Source organism: Hyperolius riggenbachi, chromosome 10 (genome assembly GCF_040937935.1).
Source record: "Hyperolius riggenbachi isolate aHypRig1 chromosome 10, aHypRig1.pri, whole genome shotgun sequence".
Classification (NCBI taxonomy): domain Eukaryota; kingdom Metazoa; phylum Chordata; class Amphibia; order Anura; family Hyperoliidae; genus Hyperolius; species Hyperolius riggenbachi.
The window spans coordinates 122,222,602-122,243,434 of NC_090655.1; the positions used below are offsets into that span (position 1 = coordinate 122,222,602).

Genomic DNA, 20,833 nt, shown 5'->3' on the forward strand with positions numbered 1-20,833 from the left:
TTTTACACATACCCATGCTAAGTGGGAGAAATATCTCTGTAAATGACAATTGTTTGATTTTTTTACACACAATTGTCCATTTACATAGAAATTTCTCCCACCCAGCATGGGTATGTGTAAAAATACACCCCAAAACACATTATACTACTTTTCCTGAGTACGGCGGTACCACATGTGTGACACTTTTTTGCAGCCTAGGTGCGCTAAGGGGCCCAACGTCCTATTCACAGGTCATTTTGAAGCATTTGTTTTCTAGACTACTCCTCGCGGTTTAGGGCCCCTAAAATGCCAGGGCAGTATAGGAACCCCACAAGTGACCCAATTTTAGAAAGAAGACACCCCAAGGTATTCCGTTAGGTGTATGGCGAGTTCATAGAAGATTTTATTTTTTGTCACAAGTTAGTGAAAAATGACACTTTGTGAAAAAAAAACAATAAAAATTAATTTCCGCTAACTTTTGACAAAAAATAAAATCTTCTATGAACTCGTCATACACCTAACAGAATACCTTGGGGTGTCTTTTTTTCTAAAATGGGGTCACTTGTGGGGTTCCTATACCGCCCTGGCATTTTACAGGCCCAAAACCGTGAGTAGTCTGGAAACCAAATGTCTCAAAATGACTGTTCAGGGGTATAAGCATCTGCAAATTTTGATGACAGGTGGTCTATGAGGGGGCGAATTTTGTGAAACCGGTCATAAGCAGGGTGGCCTTTTAGATGACAGGTTGTATTGGGCCTGATCTGATGGATAGGAGTGCTAGGGGGGTGACAGGAGGTGATTGATGGGTGTCTCAGGGGGTGGTTAGAGGGGAAAATAGATGCAATCAATGCACTGGGGAGGTGATCGGAAGGGGGTCTGAGGGGGATCTGAGGGTTTGGCCGAGTGATCAGGAGCCCACACGGGGCAAATTGGGGCCTGATCTGATGGGTAGGTGTGCTAGGGGGTGACAGGAGGTGATTGATGGGTGTCTCAAGGTGTGATTAGAGGGGGGAATAGATGCAAGCAATGCACTGGCGAGGTGATCAGGGCTGGGGTCTGAGGGCATTCTGAGGGTGTGGGCGGGTGATTGAGTGCCCTAGGGGCAGATAGGGGTCTAATCTGATAGGTAGCAGTGACAGGGGGTGATTGATGGGTAATTAGTGGGTGTTTAGGGTAGAGAATAGATGGAAACACTGCGCTTGGGTGGTGATCTGATGTCGGATCTGCGGGCGATCTATTGGTGTGGGTGGGTGATCAGTTTGCCCGCAAGGGGCAGGTTAGGGGCTGATTGATGGGTGGCAGTGACAGCGGGTGATTGATGGGTGGCAGTGACAGGGGGTGATTGATGGGTGGCAGTGACAGGGGGTGATTGATGGGTGATTGATAGGTGATTGACAGGTAATCAGTGGGTTATTACAGGGGAGAACAGATGTAAATATTGCACTGGCGAATTGATAAGGGGGGGTCTGAGGGCAATCTGAGCGTGTAGGCGGGCGATTGGGTGCCCGCAAGGGGCAGATTAGGGTCTGATCTGATGGGTAACAGTGACAGGTAGTGATAGGGGGTGATTGATGGGTAATTAGTGGGTGTTTAGAGGAGAGAATAGATGGAAACACTGCGCTTGGGTGGTGATCTGATGTCGGATCTGCGGGCGATCTATTGGTGTGGGTGGGTGATCAGTTTGCCCGCAAGGGGCAGGTTAGGGGCTGATTGTTGGGTGGCAGTGACAGGGGGTGATTGATGGGTGATAGGTGATTGGCAGGTGATTGACAGGTGATCAGTGGGTTATTACAGGGAAGGACAGATGTAAATATTGCACTGGCGAATTGATAAGGGGGGGTCTGAGGGCAATCTAAACGTGTAGGCGGGTGATTGGGTGCCCGCAAGGGGCAGATTAGGGTCTGATCTGATGGGTAACAGTGACAGGAGGTGATAGGGGGTGATTGATGGGTAATTAGTGGGTGTTTAGAGGAGAGAATAGATGTAAACGCTGCGCTTGGGTGGTGATCTGATGTCGGATCTGCGGGCGATCTATTGGTGTGGGTGGGTGATCAGATTGCCCGCAAGGGGCAGGTTAGGGGCTGATTGTTGGGTGGCAGTGACAGGGGGTGATTGATGGGTGATAGGTGATTGGCAGGTGATTGACAGGTGATCAGTGGGTTATTACAGGGAAGGACAGATGTAATTAATGCACTGGCGAATTGATAAGGGGGGGAGTCTGAGGGCAATCTGAGCGTGTGGGCGGGTGATTGGGTGCCCACAAGGGGCAGATTAGGGTCTGATCTGATAGGTAACAGTGACAGGTGGTGATAGGGGGTGATTGATGGGTAATTAGTGGGTGTTTAGAGAAGATAACAGATGTAAATGATACATTTGGGAGGTAATCTGACGGCGGGTTTGCGGGGGATCTAATGGTGTGGGTGGGTGATCAGATTGCCCGCAAGGGGCAGGTTAGGGGCTGATTGATGGGTGGCAGTGACAGGGGGTGATTGATGGGTGATAGGTGATTGGCAGGTGATTGACAGGTGATCAGTGGGTTATTACAGGGAAGAACAGATGTAATTAATGCACTGTTGAATTGATAAGGGGGGGTCAGAGGGCAATCTGAGCGTGTGGGCGGGTGATTGGGTGCCCGCAAGGGGCAGATTAGGGTCTGATCTGATAGGTAAAAGTGACAGGTGGTGATAGGGGGTGATTGATGGGTGATTGATGGGTAATTAGTGGGTGTTTAGAGGAGAGAATAGATGTAAACAATGGATTTGGGAGGTGATCTGATGTCGGATCTGCGGGCGATCTATTGGTGTGGGGGGGGTGATCAGATTGCCCGCAAGGGGCAGGTTAGGGGCTGATTGATGGGTGGCAGTGACAGGGGGTGATTGACAGGTGATTGACAGGTGATCAGGGGGATAGATGCATACAGTAAACAGGGGGGGGGGGTCTGGGGGGGGGTTGTTCTGGGGAGAATCTGAGGGGTGGGGGGTGATCAGGAGGGGGCAGGGAGCAGGGGGGGGGGATAAAAAAATAAATGGGCAGGGGGGGGGGGGTCTGATGGGTGCTGTGGGCGATCTGGGGCAGGGGGGGGAGAAATCAGTGTGCTTGGGTGCAGACTAGGGTGGCTGCAGCCTGCCCTGGTGGTCCCTCGGACACTGGGACCACCAGGGCAGGAGGCAGCCTGTATAATACACTTTGTAAACATTACAAAGTGTATTATACACTTTGTATGCGGCGATCGCGGGGTTAACATCCCGCCGGCGCTTCCGTATAGCCGGCGGGATGTTGCGGCGGGCGAGCGGTGACAGGCGCCGGCGGAGGATCGCGTCACGGATGACGCGATCGCTCCGCCCATGCCCTTAGAAGGACCGCCGCCTCTGTGGGTGAGCCGGTCCTTCAGGGCTCCACTTCCCGGCCGCCCCTGTGCGTTAGGCGGTCGGGAAGTGGTTAAGGCTGGTTTCACAGTGGGACGTTGCGTTTTAGGGGACATTATGGTCGCATACCGTGCCCCTAACGCAACGCCTGGTGGTGTTGGAGCAGGACGCTACCAAGAGCCGCGTTACAAGCAGCTCTTGGTGCACCTGCTCTGTCGGAGGCACTGCGGAGACCACAAGCGGAGCTCTCCGCATCACGTGGTCCCGCCAGCCAATCCAGGATGTAAACACTGCAAGGGCAGTGAATAATAAGTAGCCATGTGCCTGGCTACGTAGCGGCCTCTCCCCGCCTCCTCTCCGCCCATAAAATGAAAAAAAAAAAACTACTGAGCATGTGCAAACAGTCTAACGCGGCTTAGCCGCGTGTAAAGTACTGCATGCAGTACGTTATATAGACGTGCTGCGTTACAATGTAACACAACGTGGGCACTGTGAACAGCCCATTGATTTTTCATTGCTGTGCGTTGGGGTGTGTTACAGGCTGCTCTAACGTGCGCCTGTAACGTCCCACTGTGAAACCAGCCTAATAGTAACGTAACAAAAGTGTAAAGGGTACTTATCCGTTAGCCGGGCACGTCCGGCAGGTGGCGCTAATTCCATTCATACTTACTTCATGTAACAAAAGTGTGAATGTAACCGCCGCAGGTGGCGCTAATTGCATTCATAGTTAACGTAACAAAAGTGTTTTAATGTAAACCAGGAGTCCCCAAACGTTTTGGGTCGAGGGCCGGGTCAACATTCTTCAGACTGCTGGGGGAGCCGGAGTATACATAAAATGATGTAGAAGTGTTTGCGGGCCAGACAGTGAAGCATACCCAGGTGACAACCTGCAGTCCAATTAGACAGCAGTGTCACCTGATGTGGAATTTGATTGGAAACCAGCAAATGACTGCTTTCTGGCTTCCATGTGGCTGTAGCTGACCGCATTGTACCGTAAAACATTTTGTGTGTGTGGGGGGGGGGGGGGGCGGTTAAAAAAGCCTCAGGGGGCCACATTCGGCCCGCAGGCCTTAGTTTGAGGACCACTGATGTAAACGATGAAATTGTGTTTTAAGTGGCTGTCTCGCTGCGGCCAAATGTATTGTAAACGGTGAGTTAAAAAACACAATAGAGTCGGTTACATTACACTTTTGTTACTATTAATGTTATTAGCCCCACCTATCGGATGCGCCCGGCTAACGGAAAAGTACCTACAAGTTAAAGCAGTTATTGGGCAATAAAAGGTAAAATAAGCGGAGCAGTGCTTTTCAGCGCTGCTAGATTTGGGCGCAGCCGGCGCGTCCATAGACTACAATAGGAATCATTCCTATTGCATCGCTCAGTGAGTAACGTCGGAGCCGTCAGCAGACAGAGCCGAGGTTGCTTAAAAAACACAATAATTCGGCCTCCAGCAATCTCTGGAAGCCGAATTATTTCATTCCCCCACTATCCATGGCGGCCCGGAGGGGGAATAGTAATTAAAACGGCCCGGACTTGTGCAGAAACAGGATCAGCCATATACCGCTCTATCCTGCGCCCAAGTCTCCCAGCGCCGATTTCAAATGTACTCAAAATAAGGGCTACTTACCTGCGCAGTACGCTCCGGTCCACGTAGCGGTGATTGACAGCGCCGCTCGCGCAGGCGCAGTACAGGCCGACCTCCAGGTCGGCCTAAAGTCATCACCGGAGGCCGGGAAGCAGAGACAGCGAATGGCTGCGGGCAGAGCTGCGGCGAGGGACATGCTGGGAGCTTGGGGCTGGAGGAAGCTCTGGGTAAGTAGCCCTTATTTTACCTTTTATTGCCTGATAACTCCTTTAAGGGCTCCTTCATATCAGACAACGGTGCAGGAGCCGTTCTCCTGCATGCATTGAATAGCCTGTGGCGTGTCGTCGATGCTGTGATGTGACTCAATAAGCAGCGGTAGCTATTAATTTACCCGACGGGAATACGCCGGCTCCCGACAATTAAAAGCTCCCGGGTGTGTCGAACCGAAACACAGCATTGGGTGTGAGGTAAAATGAAAGTCTATGGACTTTCATTTTACCTTGGTTAACGTCAAAACGCAGGAAACGGGCTCTAGTGTGAAAGAGCCCTAAAACCACAAAGCAATGCGATGAGCAAGCAATCGGTTGTGCGCGTTGCCACCGTAGTGTGTAAAGCTGAATAAAATATTCTGTTATAGCACAAGCCAATCTGTGCACGATCGCTGGATCCAGGGGGGTAATGTATTTAGTGGGCGATCGGGGGGGGGGATCAACAGTAATCGGGGGGATGCTGGCCACCACTACTAGCTAGCCTAGTGCTAGCTGAAGCTATTACAGCCATGGAATAAGACCTGGTGCACACCAGAGGAGTTTTTCTGAGCGTTTTGGGAAGAGCTTTTGAAACCTCTAAAAGCTCTTCCCAATGTAATGCTATGGTTTTTTTTATAAAACCTCATTGCTCCAGTGTGCACAGACACATAGGATAACATTAGCAGCAGATTTAAAAACTCAAAACCCTCAGAAAAACTCCTCTTCCTGTGCACCAGGCCTTATTCCATGGCTGTAATAGCTTCAGCTAGCACTAGGCTAGCTAATAGTGGTGGCCAGCATCCCCCCGATTACTGTTGATCCCCCCCCCCCCCCCGATCGCCCACTAAATACATTACCCCCCTGGATCCAGCTGGGTAATGTATTTAGCGGGCGATCGGGGGGGATCAACAGTAATAGGGGGGGATGCCGGCCACCACTACTAGCTAGCCTAGTGCTAGCTGAAGCTATTACAGCCATGGAATAAGTTAAAATTATACTGGGGGACTCTCGGCTGCAAAACCTCCTGAGCGACGTAATGCTGAAGCGGATCCGAGATGAAAAACTAACTATAACAAGTAGCTTGTCTATATAGCTTATCTAAAGTTTAGTTTACACAGCAAATCTAGCTGCAAACAGCTTTAACCGGTTCAACCCCGCAGTGTCGAAAACCTCATGCATCCGAGCAACGTTCACCTCCCATTCATTCGCCAATAACTTTATTGCTACTTATCACAATTAATTGATCTATATCTTGTTTTTTCCGCCACTAATTAGGCTTTCTTTGGGCAGTACATTTTGCTAAGAATTATTTTTTTCTAAATCCATTTTAACAGGAAGCTGAAGAAAGAAATGAAAAAAATTCATTATTTCTCAGTTTTTGGCCACTATAGTTTGAAATCAATATACGCTACTGTAATTAAAACTCATGTATTTTATTTGCCCATCTGTCCCGGTTATTTCACCGTTTAAATTATGTCCCTATCACAATTTATTGTCCTGATATTTTATTTAGAAATAAAGGTGCATTTTTTTCAATTTGCGTCCATCACTATTTAAAAGCTTATAATTTAAAATAATATAATAACATACTCTCTTGACATGCATATTTAAGAAGTTCAGACCCTTGGGTAACTATTTATGTTGGTTTTTTTGTTTTTTTATTGTATTTTGTTTTATTTTTTTTTATAAAAAATGTATGTGGGTAATTTTTGGTGTGGGGGGAAACTGCTAATTTTAAGTGTAAAATAATAGAATTCTTTAATTAAAAATGTATGTGGGTGCAGTTTACTATTTGGCCACAAGAAGGCCACAGTAAAAAAAATTCCTGGATGCGAATGATCTCGCATCCAGAAACTAAAGAACAGGGAGAATTTTCCTGGGGGGGCAGAAATACCGCGCTCTCTCACTAGAAAGCATTGTTTTTTCTGCGGGGAAGTTAGATCGGTGAATGGCGGGCGGCGGGAGCACGCGCGGGAGTGTGCCTGTTCGCGCGCACCATGCGGCGTAAGCAGCAGTGCCTATCTGGACGAGGAAGCTCGTCCAGATAGGCCGAACTGGTTAATAGAAAATGGTTATTTCTTCCTGTGATACAATGACAGTAGCCATATTGTTTGTAAACATTACACAGAGGCAGGCTTATCTGTATCTTGAGCACTCAGCCTATGAAAAAAAACCCTAATCCCCCCTCCTCCCCTCTGCCTCTGAAATCAATGGCTAGTAACACCTCCTCCTCCTCCTGCCCAGACTGAGCTCCCATGAGCCCTTGCTACTGCCAAGGCTCTCTGAAAACCTGTGGGCGTGGTTTATTTAGTTTATAGGGAATTAAGTGTATTAAAACAAAAACAAAAAAGTATTTGGCTTGAGGAATGCCCTATAAACAATAGGAAAGGAACACAATTATGCAATGAGTAAAAGTTCACCTCAGATCCACTTTAACCTCCCTGGCGGTCAATTAGAACCGCCAGGGTGCAGCACAGCACTATTATTTTTTTTTAAATCATGTAGCTAGCCTAGTGCTTAGCTACATGATAGCCGATGAGCAGCGGCATCCCCCCACCCTCTCCGATCGCCTCCGGTGATCAGCGGAAGCAGGAAATCCTGTTCAGAACAGGTTTTCCTGCTGGGTCGTCATCGATGTTGTGACGTCATCGGGAGTCCCGATCCACCCCTCAGCGCTGCCTGGCGCTGATAGGCCAGGCTGCGCTGGGGGTCTGGGGGGGGGCGGTGTGACGCGGCGGATAGCGGCGAATCGGAGTGGCGGCGATCGGGAAGTACATGCAGCTAGCAAAGTGCTAGCTGCGTGTACAAAAAAATTATGCAAATCGGCCCAGCAGGGCCTGAGAAAACCTCCTGCGCGTGTAGCCCGACCTGAGGTCGGGCTTACCGCCAGGGAGGTTAAAGTGGACCCAAACCAAACTTTTTTTTTAATTCAAAATATTTAGTTGCACCATTCTGACACATACAAAGATAAATAAACACTCCTTCAATCCTATGAGCATTTCAGTGCATACTTTTCACCTTTCTCTTTGCATAACTAGGGTTATACAGGTGGCATCCATTAGCAATTCCTCCTTTGCCGGACTCCACCTACACCAGCATTTTGCCGGATTCTGTCCCGGCAATATGAAACAAAGGGAGGGGTTCCTCCAATAAATGTAAAATATTTTATATTTGTCATTATGCAGCTGAAAAAATGTACTTATTATAATTTTAGATTTTATTCCTGAAATCTTGTATTTTTAATTTTGGTCCACTTTAAAAGGAAATAAATATGGTAGCCTCCATAGTGGTCTCACTTCAGTTGTCATTTCAGGTTAGCGACACAACTGTACAGCATTGGTCCTGCAAGGGATTGGGTTCCAATTCCCACTGGGCGATATGCCTCATTCATGTGTACAAGGCTTTAGTTTGACAAAATGCATGCTTCATGATCTTTAGCAGTATTTCTCAACATCATTGCATGTATCCTTTTATTAATGATTGCATTGGCCAAGTACCTGTTACTGTGAGTACCCCTTGATGTGTATATATACACGTTTGGAGTTCTCTATAATTGTTTTTATGTTTTGAAGCTTTTAAATTCACTGTAAATATTTATTCAGGTTTGTTTATATTTGATAGTAAAGAAGCAAGAATCGGCACAGCAAGTGCTGTCAGGGAGTTTGTGGATCAGTCCTGCAACCGACTCAGTAGACATAAAAGAAAACAAATGTAACTATGCCCGGCAAAATAGCCCGGTACCTCCGCTGGATATAAAAGCTGTTTTTAAATTCCGGAGGTAATTGATGTGTCTACTCAGTGGTACAGTCAAAGGTATGTTTCCTGGCAATAAGAAGATAAAAGGAACACAATTGTACAGACTGCACCCAGAGTTAAAACCTGCACACACAAAATACCGCAATAGCAGTAAAGAGGGCGCTATTGTGGCCAGGAACGTGAAGAATCACTTGCGTTCCCAGGCCTGTCACCGAAAACGGAAGTGGCTGCCGGCGGGGGACAGGAGCATCTGATCGAGACTACGAGGGCACAGGATGGCTGCAGGATACTGGTAGAAGCGCCAGGTGAGTATAACTTTTTTTTTTTGTATGACTTAACCGGGGCTGTTCTTTCAGATCTGCGCTGCGTGGGCTCTCCAGCCCGCAGCGCAGATCGTGTGCACGGCAGGGCGATCAGACTTCCCCCCCCCCCCCTTTTTTCCCCACTAGGGGGATGACCTGCTGGAGGGTTCTGATCGCCGCCGCTCCATGTGGCCCGAGCGGAGGGGGCTCTTCAAAGCCCCCCTCCGCAGCGTTTTCCGCGCTCCCCCCTTCCCCTTACCTCCCTCTTCCTCATTAGGCTGCGCAGGACGGATATCCGTCCTGCGCCATGTAGAATAGGCTTCAGCCTATCAAATGACGGCGATCCCCGGCCAATCAGAGGCCGGGGATCGCCGAACTCCTTTACGGCGCTGCTGCACAGCAGTGCCGTATTGATGTAAACAGCAGGGATTTCTTCCCCGCGTGTTTATATTACGCATGCGATCGGCGGCTCGCACACTGTTCACGTAGACACCCTCCGTGAACTAGCATGGAAAGCGGCCGTTTCCATGCCTATCGGCATTAGCTGGTCGTTAAGTGGTTAATTTTAAGCATCCCTTTAAAATTTGTGTGCACTGCAATGGAGACCGGACATAGGCATTAATGGAAAGCCTGCATGCAGCGAGTTAGAATCTCACAATCCGTTACAATGCTGTACGGTGAACAGGCCCATATAATTGTATGGGCAGTGAGTTGACATGCAGAATTATTCTGCAATGCAACTGAGCACTGTGAACTAGGATCATGGCTCCTTTCATGCTGTGGTCGTTGCGTTCCGGTGCAACAGACAATGTAATTGCAATGCAGTTATGTATCAATGGTATGTTCATGTTGGTGCATCAGTGGTGCTGCGGTTCCTGTTGAAATAGTGGGCAGCATGCTGCGGGTTTGCTGGACAACATGCGTGTTTACAGTGACAGTGAAGCATATTTCTATGGACTGTATGTGCTGCATTGGACTTCTACTGTGCTATGCAACTTTTCATCACTAGTGTGTTCGTTGCCTTAGGCCCGGTTCACATCTGCGTTTTTTTGTGGATCGGGCCGTACGGATCCGGCCATCTGGATCTGGGAAAACTGTCCTTTTTTACACCCGGTGTGCTGTAAAACATCAATTTTCATTGGTTCCTATTTTGCTGCAAAACCCGTTTCCGTTCCGCTGAGCAAAACGGTTAGGAAATTTGGGTCCTGCTGCATTTTTTTTTTGTCCGTTCAGCAGAACGGAAACCAGAACCCAATGGCTGGATCCGCACCTAAAAGCTAATGTGAACTGGGCCTAAGGCACGCAGACTGCTAATACATTTTTGAACGCATGATCAATCTCACTGAAGTCCAGCATAGTACTGTGATAAGATGCCTGGAGATGATGCACTAAACTGCGGTAATATTGCTATGCGTAGACACCGCACAGCAATACAGTATAATCTTGTTATAGTAAACTCCAAGCAACCAGGAAAAGTGGTTTACTATATCAGAAGTTTACAGTGGTGTAGCAATAGGGGGTGCAGAGGTTGCGACCACATCGGGGCCCTTGGGCAATAGGGGCCCCAAGAGGCCCTACCTCAACCACAATTTTAGCTCTCTATTGGTCCTGTACTGGTAATATTCACTTCTATTAATGCTTTTAAATAGCTGTAATCATTAACAAACTGTTTTCCATCCTGTTTTAGTGCCTCTGACACTGTGGAAATCCTTGGCAGGTTTTGGTGCGCCATATCAATTGTTATGTATATATGCTTGGGGGCCCCATGTAAAACTTGCACCGGGGCCCATAGCTCCTTAGCTACGCCACTGGAAGTTTACTAAATCAGAAATAGCCCGACATGCCCTAGTACATTCTCTGCTGCAAAGGAGCAACTCTGTCCTCCCATTCCGTGCACATTTGGTGGACTACAAGGTTAAGTATACCTTAGGGCTGCATAGCCAGGCTAGACAAATTGCTGGTAAAGTATCCAGGGCTCCATAAAAATATCTGCCATCTAGGAATATAGGCAGCATCTTGCTTCCTGTGAGTGGCTCGGATACCTTGGCGGGACTTGCAGCACGTGCCCAGTAAAACTTTCTGCACACACTTCAGCCAATTATGAAGTCTCTCTTCAAAATGCAGCCAATCATGATAAGCCACTTGCATCTGTAATGTTATTGGCTCCGATACCTCTGCAGGCGGGACTTAGCACTCTTCTCTCTCCTTAGTTTTGCAGCGAATATGGTCCGCTCTGATCTGCACTACAAGTGAAGGTAGCCTGTACTGCGCTCCACACGCTACCAGGAGCAGCATCGCTAACAAGGGAAGAGATACCTGGGAGTGCATACAATTCCGTGGGATGACTGTTGATACTTTTATCTATGATTGCAGTGGAATTGGTAATGCTGCTTCCTCTTGTTTATGTTTACATTATTCCTCTGTTTCCCCAGGCTGCTTGTTTGTACAGTACTGTATATCCAGCGCCGGTACCATCTTGTCTTACAAATGTTATCAGGCATCCAGTGGTGTAGCTTTGGAGCTATGGGCCCTGGTGCGAGTTTTACATGGGGCCCCTCCCAGCACTCTATATAAAACACTTGATACGGCGCAACAAAACCTGCCTTGGTCATACATAGTATTAGAGGTGCAAGAATCGGATGGGGAACAGTTTGTTAATGATTACTACGATTCAAAGCATCTATAGAAGTGATTATTACCACCACAGGACCAATAAACAGCTAATGCTTTGGTTGAGGAAGGGCCCCATGGGGCCTCTCTGGCCCAAGGGCCCCGATGCGGTCGCTACCTCTGCAACCCCTATTGCTACGCCCCTGCAGGCATCAACTCACTTGCAAGCAGCCTGAAGAGAGCAGCAGATCATGGGTTTCACACTGACATATGAGGCATGCACAGCCCACTGTTTACTATATCCAGAGTCAGCATCATGCAGGGGCCAAAAACATATTTACTATAACACATTTTTATTATATCAGAGTTTATTACACCAGGCATTGCTCCCATAGGTTTATAGTGGAGATTGGCCGGGACCTGGAGACGTAGTTTAACCATTTCTGCCGCCCGGACGTGAAGCTCACATCCGGGCAGCTGCTCTGCTGTGGTGCCGCGCTTTGGCGCTTCCCCGTGGTGTCCCCCGGTAGCCCTGGGATCAGTGAACTGGGACATGGTTCCCGATCACCGATCTGTGTCCCCAGCAGAAAAACCGAAGCGCTTTTACTAGAGGCTTCAGTTTTTCTGCACGTAAAAATTTCCACATCCCCCTTGTGCTTCCGCTTAGCGAGAAGCACAAGGAGGGGAAAACAAAATTAGTAAAGCTACATCTACATATTTTTTACATTACAATTTACACATATAATAACATTAAAAATTAAGTTTATTTCCCACACCAAAATATTACCCAAATAAAATTTTTAATGGAAAAAAATAAATGACATTTAAAAAAAAGACATAAATAGTTACCTAAGGGTCTGAACTTTTTAAATATGCATTTGAAGGGGGTATACTATGAATATTTTTTAACTTCTAAGCTTGTAAATAGTGATGGACACAAAACTGAAAAAATGCACCTTTATTTCCAAATAAAATATTGGCGCCATACATTGTGATAGGGTCGACATTTAAATGTCATAACCGAGACAAACGGGCAATTAAAATACATAGGTTTTAATTATGGTAGCGTGGATTATTTTAAAGCTATAATGTCCTAAAACTGAGAAATCATTAATTTTTTCAATTTTTTTTCTTATTAATCCTGTTAAAATGCATTTATAAAAAAGTAATTCTTAGCTAAATGTACCACCCAAAGAAAGCCTAATTAGTGTCGGAAAAAACAAGATATAGATCAATAAATTGTAATAAGTAGTGATAAAGTTATTAGCGAATGAATGGGAGGTGAAAATTGCTCCGATGCATAAGGTGAAAAATCTACGCGGGCTGAAATGGTTATTATATCCGACTGTTTACTATACCAGAGTTTGTTATAACAAGATTATACTATATTACTGTTATGACCGGTAGCGTGTACAGCAAATTAAGCTGTTAGCGCCACCTGCGGTACTCGAGTAGCGTGACCTTTGCCAAGGTACAGCACGCTTGTTAGTAACCGTAGCAACACTCGAGCTACTAGAGTATTGCTGGTCACGCTAATACCACACATCGGATTACATGATGCTGGTAGTAACAGTAATACATTGCACTACTGCAGTTTAGTGCATCAACGCCCACAGGTGCAAGAAGTCAATTTTTGAAATGTATTTACTACTATTCTATGGTCAGTGGAAACAGCGTTAAGTCAGCCACAAAGTACAGAATCTTCTAAAAAATTAGCATATTGAGATTAAGTTCATTATTTTCTGTAATGTACTGATAAACATTAGACTTTCATATATTTTAGAGTCAAATACACACAACTGAAGTAGTTCAAGCCTTTTATTGTTTTAATATTGATGATTTTGGCATACAGCTCATGAAAACCCAAATTTCCTATCTCAAAAAAATTGCATATTTCATCCGACCAATAAAAGAAAAGTGTTTTTAAAACAAAGTCAACCTTCAAATAATCATATCCAGTTATGCACTCAATACTTGGTCGGGAATCCTTTTGCAGAAATGACTGCTTCAATGTGGCGTGGCATGGAGGCAATCAGCCTGTGGCACTGCTCAAGTGTTATGGAGGACCAGGATGCTTCGATAGCGGCCTTAAAGAGAACCTGTACTGAGTAAAATTGTTTAAAATAAACACTTGAGGTAACTTCAAATTAACATTACATAGTTACCTTGCCATCAGCTCATCTCAGAAGCTCACCATTTTCTTCTTACAGTGATCCCTTCCAGTTCTGACAACATTTTGTCAGAACTGAAATATATCAGTTGCTCTCAGTTATATATCAGTTGCTGTCAGTTACAGCTGAGAGGAGAACTGATTTGTCCATGTTTCCCTATGCCTCAAGTGGGCGATGTTACAGTTTAACTGTGTGCTGACCAGAAAGCTGTTATGGTGTAATGGTCATTTTTAAAATGGAGGACGGAAAATTCCATTGATCACAGTGGACAAACAGAACACAGGAGAGGAAAAAGAGATTGAGGAGTAGACTACACAGAAGGTAAGTATGAGTGTGTATGCTTAATTTGACTTTTAATTTTCAGTTCAGGTTTTCTTTAAGCTCATCCAGAGTGTTGGGTCTTGCGTCTCTCAACTTTCTCTTCACAATATCCCACAGATTCTCTATGGGGTTCAGGTCAGGAGAGTTGGCAGGCCAATTGAGCACAGTAATACCATGGTCAGTAAACCATTTACCAGTGGTTTTGGCACTGTGAGCAGGTGCCAGGTCGTGCTGAAAAATGAAATCTTCATCTCCATAAAGCTCAGGAAATTTGGGTTTTCATGAGCTGTATGCCAAAATCATCAATATTAAAACAATAAAAGGCTTGAACTACTTCAGTTGTGTGTATTTGAATCTAAAATATATGAAAGTCTAATGTTTATCAGTACATTACAGAAAATAATGAACTTTATCACAATATGCTAATTTTTTGAGAAGATCCTGTATAATCAGTGGAGCCAACTCATAGGATGGGCACACTTTGGACATTTTCCTGCTCCCAACTTTGTGAAAACGGTTTGGGAATGGCCCCTTTCTGGTCCAGTTATGCACCAGTGCACAAAACTACACTGAGCAAAAATATAAACGCTACACTATCGGTTTTGCTCCAATTTGGCATGAGCTGAACTTAAAGATCTGAAACATTTTCTGCATGGAACGCAGTGGAACTGCTGTCTCTAGCCCCGCTTCTGTGCCCGCCACCCAACTCCACTCCCACGGCTGCACTGAAGGCCTGACTCTGGCATATTGTTCAGTGGCGATCCACATCATATTTGTATGTTGCATCACAAACAATAAAGCTTCACTCTCTGGATGGGAGATGCACGTTTCCTGTTGTTCTCTTCAATACTATGGTTAGTGACTACTTCCTTTTACATATTCAACAGAGCACACGTCCTGAAGCAGTACACCGCAGCAGTGGAGAGAGACTTGTTTACTACACTATTTTCACTGTAATATTGAAATTAGAGAGGAGTCCCGCACCTTTATATTTTGTCTGTTGTTAATGTATGGGAAGCAGCTCAAGTGAGAGTGGAGGGGGCAGAGGAGAATGGGGAAAGCAGTGGACATGAGGACAGCTTCACATTCATGTTTGCTCCCACCACCCCTACCCTTAGGCTGCTTACACACCAAGACATTACAGGCGCACGTTAGTGCGCCTGTATCGCTCCCCCAATGCACAGCAATGTAACACAAGTGGGCTGTTCACACAGCCCACGTTGCGTTACATGTAACGCTGCACGTTCTCCGCAAAGTGCAGCATGCTACGGCGTTGGAGCGGCTATAGCCACGTTAGACTGTTTGCACATGCGCAGTGGGGGGCGGAGAGGAGGCGGGGAGAGCCAGCTACAGTAGCCGCGCACATGGCTACTTAATATTCACTGCACTGGCGGGCACTGATTGGCCGGCGGGATCACGTGATGCGGAGTGTCTCGCTCCGCATCACGTGGACCCGCTGGCCAATCAGCGCCACTCTGGGAGACATTATAGGAATCGAGCCGCCTAACGCGGCTCACTCTACCGTCGGCTCTTGCAGCACCATACGTTGTGTTAGGTGCACGTTATGCGACCTTAACGTGGCACCTAACGCAACGTCTTGGTGTGCAAGAAGCCTTAAAGAAAAAAATTGTCAGCTCTTTTTAAATTAAACTAATCAGATTTGGAAACCCATATTATTTAACTTGAGCTTGAATAAACTAAAGGAGAAAGTAATCCATTCCTTTCCCTTCAGGGCCAAGGCAGAAGCGAGAGAGGCTCCAGCCTCAGGGCGCAGTGTAGGAGGGGGCAACTCACTCAGCTATCATTCCCCTATTGTGTTTGAAGCAAAGAGAAATAAGAAAAGGGGCTACAAGGCAGTGACTGCAATTAAGATAACTAAGGTGTTTGGGGTCCTGGGGGCGCCTCTTAGTCCAATAGAAATCAGTGTGTGACGGCTGGAGTGGGAGGGTTGGAGGGGCGCACTTTGGTGTCTCAGCCTTGGGTGCTGGAGGACCTTGTCCCAGCTCTGTTTCCCTTATTGATATCTATGTAAATTGCACAGAGCTTGGAAATTGGGCCAATCAAATTTACATCTTGGTGTTTTTGAGTGGTCCATGTCCAAGCTGCATATGGCACTGAAAAAAAAATAGGATGTATACCTAAGAAGGAAACCTCTGAATCCTCCGGAGGATTCCCGCGTCTTCCTCTAGACCACCGCAGCTGCCCGGAACCCCCTTGAAGTTCACGGTTGTGCTGCTCTTCATGCATGAGTGCAGTCGTACTGCATCAGCGTGGGTACAGCCGTGCCTGCGCACTAAGCCCAAGCCGCTCGTATATAATGTAAAGTTAATTACCCACAGTTTCATGTAAATTAAGTTTTATGAACATTATGCATGGAAAAATGGAATGCATAAATTCACATGCAAAAAAATGCAGAATCCCAAATACGAAAACATTTCCCAAAAAAATGGTCCGAAAGTCTCGGAGATGTGTGAAGGCATCCTTAAAGGGACACTTAAGCCAGAAAAAAAATGAGTTTTACTCACCTGGGGCTTCTACCAGCCCCCTGCTGCAGTCCCGTGCCCTCACAGCCACTCACTAATCCTCTGGTCCCTCGCTGCCAGCTAGTTTCGTTTTTGCCGACAGGCCCGTCAGGACTGGCCACGCGTAGCTTTTTCCGCATTCCCGACTGTAATTAGCGCTATTGCGGGCCGCAACGTGTATAAAAATACGCGTTACCACATTACGCACGCATAGATATGTGGCAACGCGTATTTTTGTACACTTTGCGGCCCGCAATAGCGCTAATTACAGTCGGGAATGTGGAAAAAGCTACGCGTGGCCAGTCCTGACGGGCCTGTCGGCAAAAACGAAACTAGCTGGCAGCGGGGGACCAGAGGATTAGTGAGTGGCTGCGAGGGCACAGGACTGCTGCAGGGGGCTGGTAGAAGCCCCAGGTGAGTAAAACTAATTTTTTTTCTGACTTAGGGTTCACTTTAACTAAAATCTATTAAAAGAAGAAAAAAAAAGGCACTCTCGGTTAATTTCACATCCTTGTATTGCCCAAACATTAAATGATTTTCTCTGTTTCTCAGTTAAGCAGAGGTGACAGCAGTCTTTGATATTTAACCAGATTTCTACTGATCTGATTACTGTAATATTGAGTTGTGCAATGTCCAGGTAAAGAATCAACAGCAGGGAGATATTGTTTTCCTGAGCCAGGGTATTTCTAATTCTGGGTACACACCATACAATTTTTCAGTCAGATCGACGGGAAATTTACACCATATCCGATCTGCTTCCAATCAAATAAGGGAATAATGTTGAGATCAGTACTGCACTTAATCAATTCCTTTGCGATCAGAAGCAGATAGGACATGTTGGAAATTATCAAACAGGACTTTTCCTGCCAGTCTGATGTAAAAAATGCATTTTGTGTTTACCTGGCATACTTGTGCAGATGCAGATTAACAGTGTGCAGGAGATTGTTCTACTTGCAGTACCTTTAAAATATCACCAGGGGCTGCTGGAACACATACTTTTCACTGGTGACCAACTGACTGCAACAAGTACGGCTTTGTGTGTAAGAAAGTTATTATTCCTTTTGCAGAATCATATTGAAATTCTCTTATTTCTGCACACTGTATCACAGAAAATACAATCTCTCTTACTCACAAGTCTATTTTCTGCTATGCAGTGCGCGCATCTTTTTGCAAAATCGTAAGTGTAAAACAGGGCTGAAGTAATTTGTAAACAACAATTAGAGAGCACAGGGCTTAGGATCAATCAAATCTAACAAATGTATTCATTTCAGAATGGGTATATAAACACCACCACTATGTAAAAACACTGATTAAAATTAATGTGACAGCACTGCAACTAGCTAGCATGCTCGATAAATCTAAAAAGTCCTGGGAGTGCACTTCCAAAAATTGGTACCAGTCTTTATTCGGCCTAGTGTGTACAGGGCTGAGTCAGAGGCGAGAGAGGGTCCAGCCTCAGGGCGCAGTGTAGGAGGAGGTGCACAACTCACTCAGCTATCATTCCCGTGTTGTGTTTGAAGCAGAGAGAAATAAGAAACGGGGATACATGGCAGTAAGGCCGCTTTCACAGTAGGACGTTGCGTTTTGATGTGACGTTAAAGTTGCAAGCAAATTACACCGCAACATCCCGAAACAGTCGCAACGCAACCTAATGCCCCGTTATGGTCGCATTCAGTAGAGCATACAGGCAATGAAAAGTATGCTTCCAAGTCATTACTGAGCATGTGCAAACAGTCCAACGCAGCTAATAACGTGTATAACGCACTGCATGCAGCACTTTCTAATAACGCTACACGGTACACACAAATGCAACGTCTGCACTGCGTATGTCGCACAGACTTAGTATTGCTGTACATTGAAACATTTTCTAATGTGCGACTCTAATGTCGCACTGTGAAAGAGGCCTAACTGCAAGCCAGATAACTAGAGATTAAGGTGTTAGAGCGGTTGGGGGCCCTGAGGCGCCTCTTACCATAATAGCAATCAGTGTGTGATGACTGGGGTGGGAGGGATGGAGGGGCGCACTTTGATGTCTCAGCCTTGGGTGCTAGAGGACTTGGTCCTGATTCTGAGTGTGTATATCCAGCAGTGCCAATATGCAGCCAAGTCAAAGCAAACCCGTGATGTGTGTCAGAGTCTGTGGCTAAAAGTATAAGTGGCAGAGGTTCAGCAGAGCGGCCAGGCAACTGGTAGTGTTTAAAAGGAAATAAATATGGCAGCCTCCATATCCCTCTTGGTTCAATTGTCCTTTAAAGGAAACCTAAAGAGTAACTCCAGTGAAAATAATGTAGTAAAAAAGTGCTTAATTATTACAATAATTATGTATAAATGATTTAGTCAGGGTTTGCCCATTGTAAAATCTTTCTTTTCCGATTTACATTCAGATATTTATCACATGGTGACAATTTATACTGCTGGCAGGTGATGTCACTGGAAGGAGATGCTGCTTGCATTTTGACAGAGAGCTGTCTACTACTATCCAACTGACAGCTGTGTACCTTTCAGCTGACAGCTGTGTACTACTATTCAACTGTCAGCTTCCTACTGCTATCCAACTGACAGAGAGCTGTCAACTACCATCCAACTGACAGCTTTCTACTACCATCCAACTCACAGAGAGCTGTCTCCCATCCAACTGACAGTTGTCTTCTATCCAACTGACAGCTGCTATTCAACTAGCAGAGCTTTCTACTGCTATCCAACCGACAGAGAGTTGTCTACTACCATCCAACTGACAAAGCTATCTACTACTACCCAACTGACATAGCAGTCTACCATCCAACTAATAGCTGTCTTCTGCTATCCAACTGACAGCTGTGGACTGCTATTCAACTGACAGAGCTTTTTACTGCTATACAGAAAACTGAAACAAACCGGTCAGATGTGAACGCTCTCATAGGGAATCACCGCAAAATCGCCAGCACTTGAAAAATGGGCAAAAATGCCCTAAGTGTAGGGCTTGTTCACAACTAAGCGGGAATTGCGCAATTCCTGCTTACCGCAAACCGCTAGCGTTTTGTAGTAAACGCTTAACACATGGTACCCTTTGGCAGTATTCTCACTGCCGTGATTGTGGGCGTTTTGCGATTAGCAATAATTGCAAACGCATTACCGGCAGCGTTTTGGTGGCGATTCTGAAGTGATCGCGATTAGCATGTGTAAAACAGCTACTCGCGATCGCTTCCAAAACTCTGCTTTGTCCAGTGATTTTTCCACATTAAATCGTGGAAAAATCACTTACGCAAAACACTAGCTGTAATTGATAGCGTTTTGCGGTTTCAAGTGTGAACGGGGCCTTATGTAATATCAATCATTTGCACTAACTGCCAACCATCCAGTGGCGTAGCTAAGGAGTTGTGGGCCCCAATGCAAGTTTTACAATGGGGCCCCCCAACCACTCTATACATAACAATTGATACGGCGCACCAAAACCTGCCAATGGCAACTACAGTGTCTGAGGTGCCAGAAGGGGATGGGGAACAGTTTGTTAATGATTACCACTATTCAAAGTATCTATAGAAGTGATTATTATGAGCACAGGACCAATAGAGAGCTAGTACTGTAGTTGAGGGAGGGCCCTTCGGGGCCCCTCTGGCCCAAGGGCCCCGATGCGGTGGCTACCTCTGCAACCCCTATTGCTACGCCCCTGCAACCATCTATTGCTAAAAAAAAACTTAAAACACATTTATGTAACGCAGCCTGTCCTGTTTACAAGAACACATGCTGCAGCACATGTGCACACAGCACGCTGGAGCGCGATTACAAGGTGACGCAGCCTGATGTATGTGTGTGGCCCCGACAACAGACCAGTGTGCAGGAACGGGGTCTGTTCTATCGGCCCGGACAGCAGCTCGAGGGTGAGATTCCTGCGAGAAGAGGCCCCTCACACGCCCTTATCTGTCTCTCTCAGCCAGGGCCCTACCTCCCGCCTGTTGCATCAGCCCAGAGCTCAAGCACCGAAGAGTTAATAGGAG

The 20,833-nt window shown here is 46.3% G+C and overlaps 1 protein-coding gene across 1 annotated transcript in view; it reads right to left on the reverse strand.

Annotated features, from left to right (window-relative positions):
* Window positions 1-20,802, reverse strand: part of LRRC20 (leucine rich repeat containing 20) — a 576,862-nt gene extending 556,060 nt beyond the window's left edge. Inside the window, exon 1 of the mRNA XM_068257847.1 lies at window positions 20,782-20,802. The gene's annotated coding sequence lies outside the window, so the exon portion shown is untranslated. The remainder of the gene's footprint in view (window positions 1-20,781) is intronic.
* Window positions 20,803-20,833: the final 31 nt, after the last annotated feature.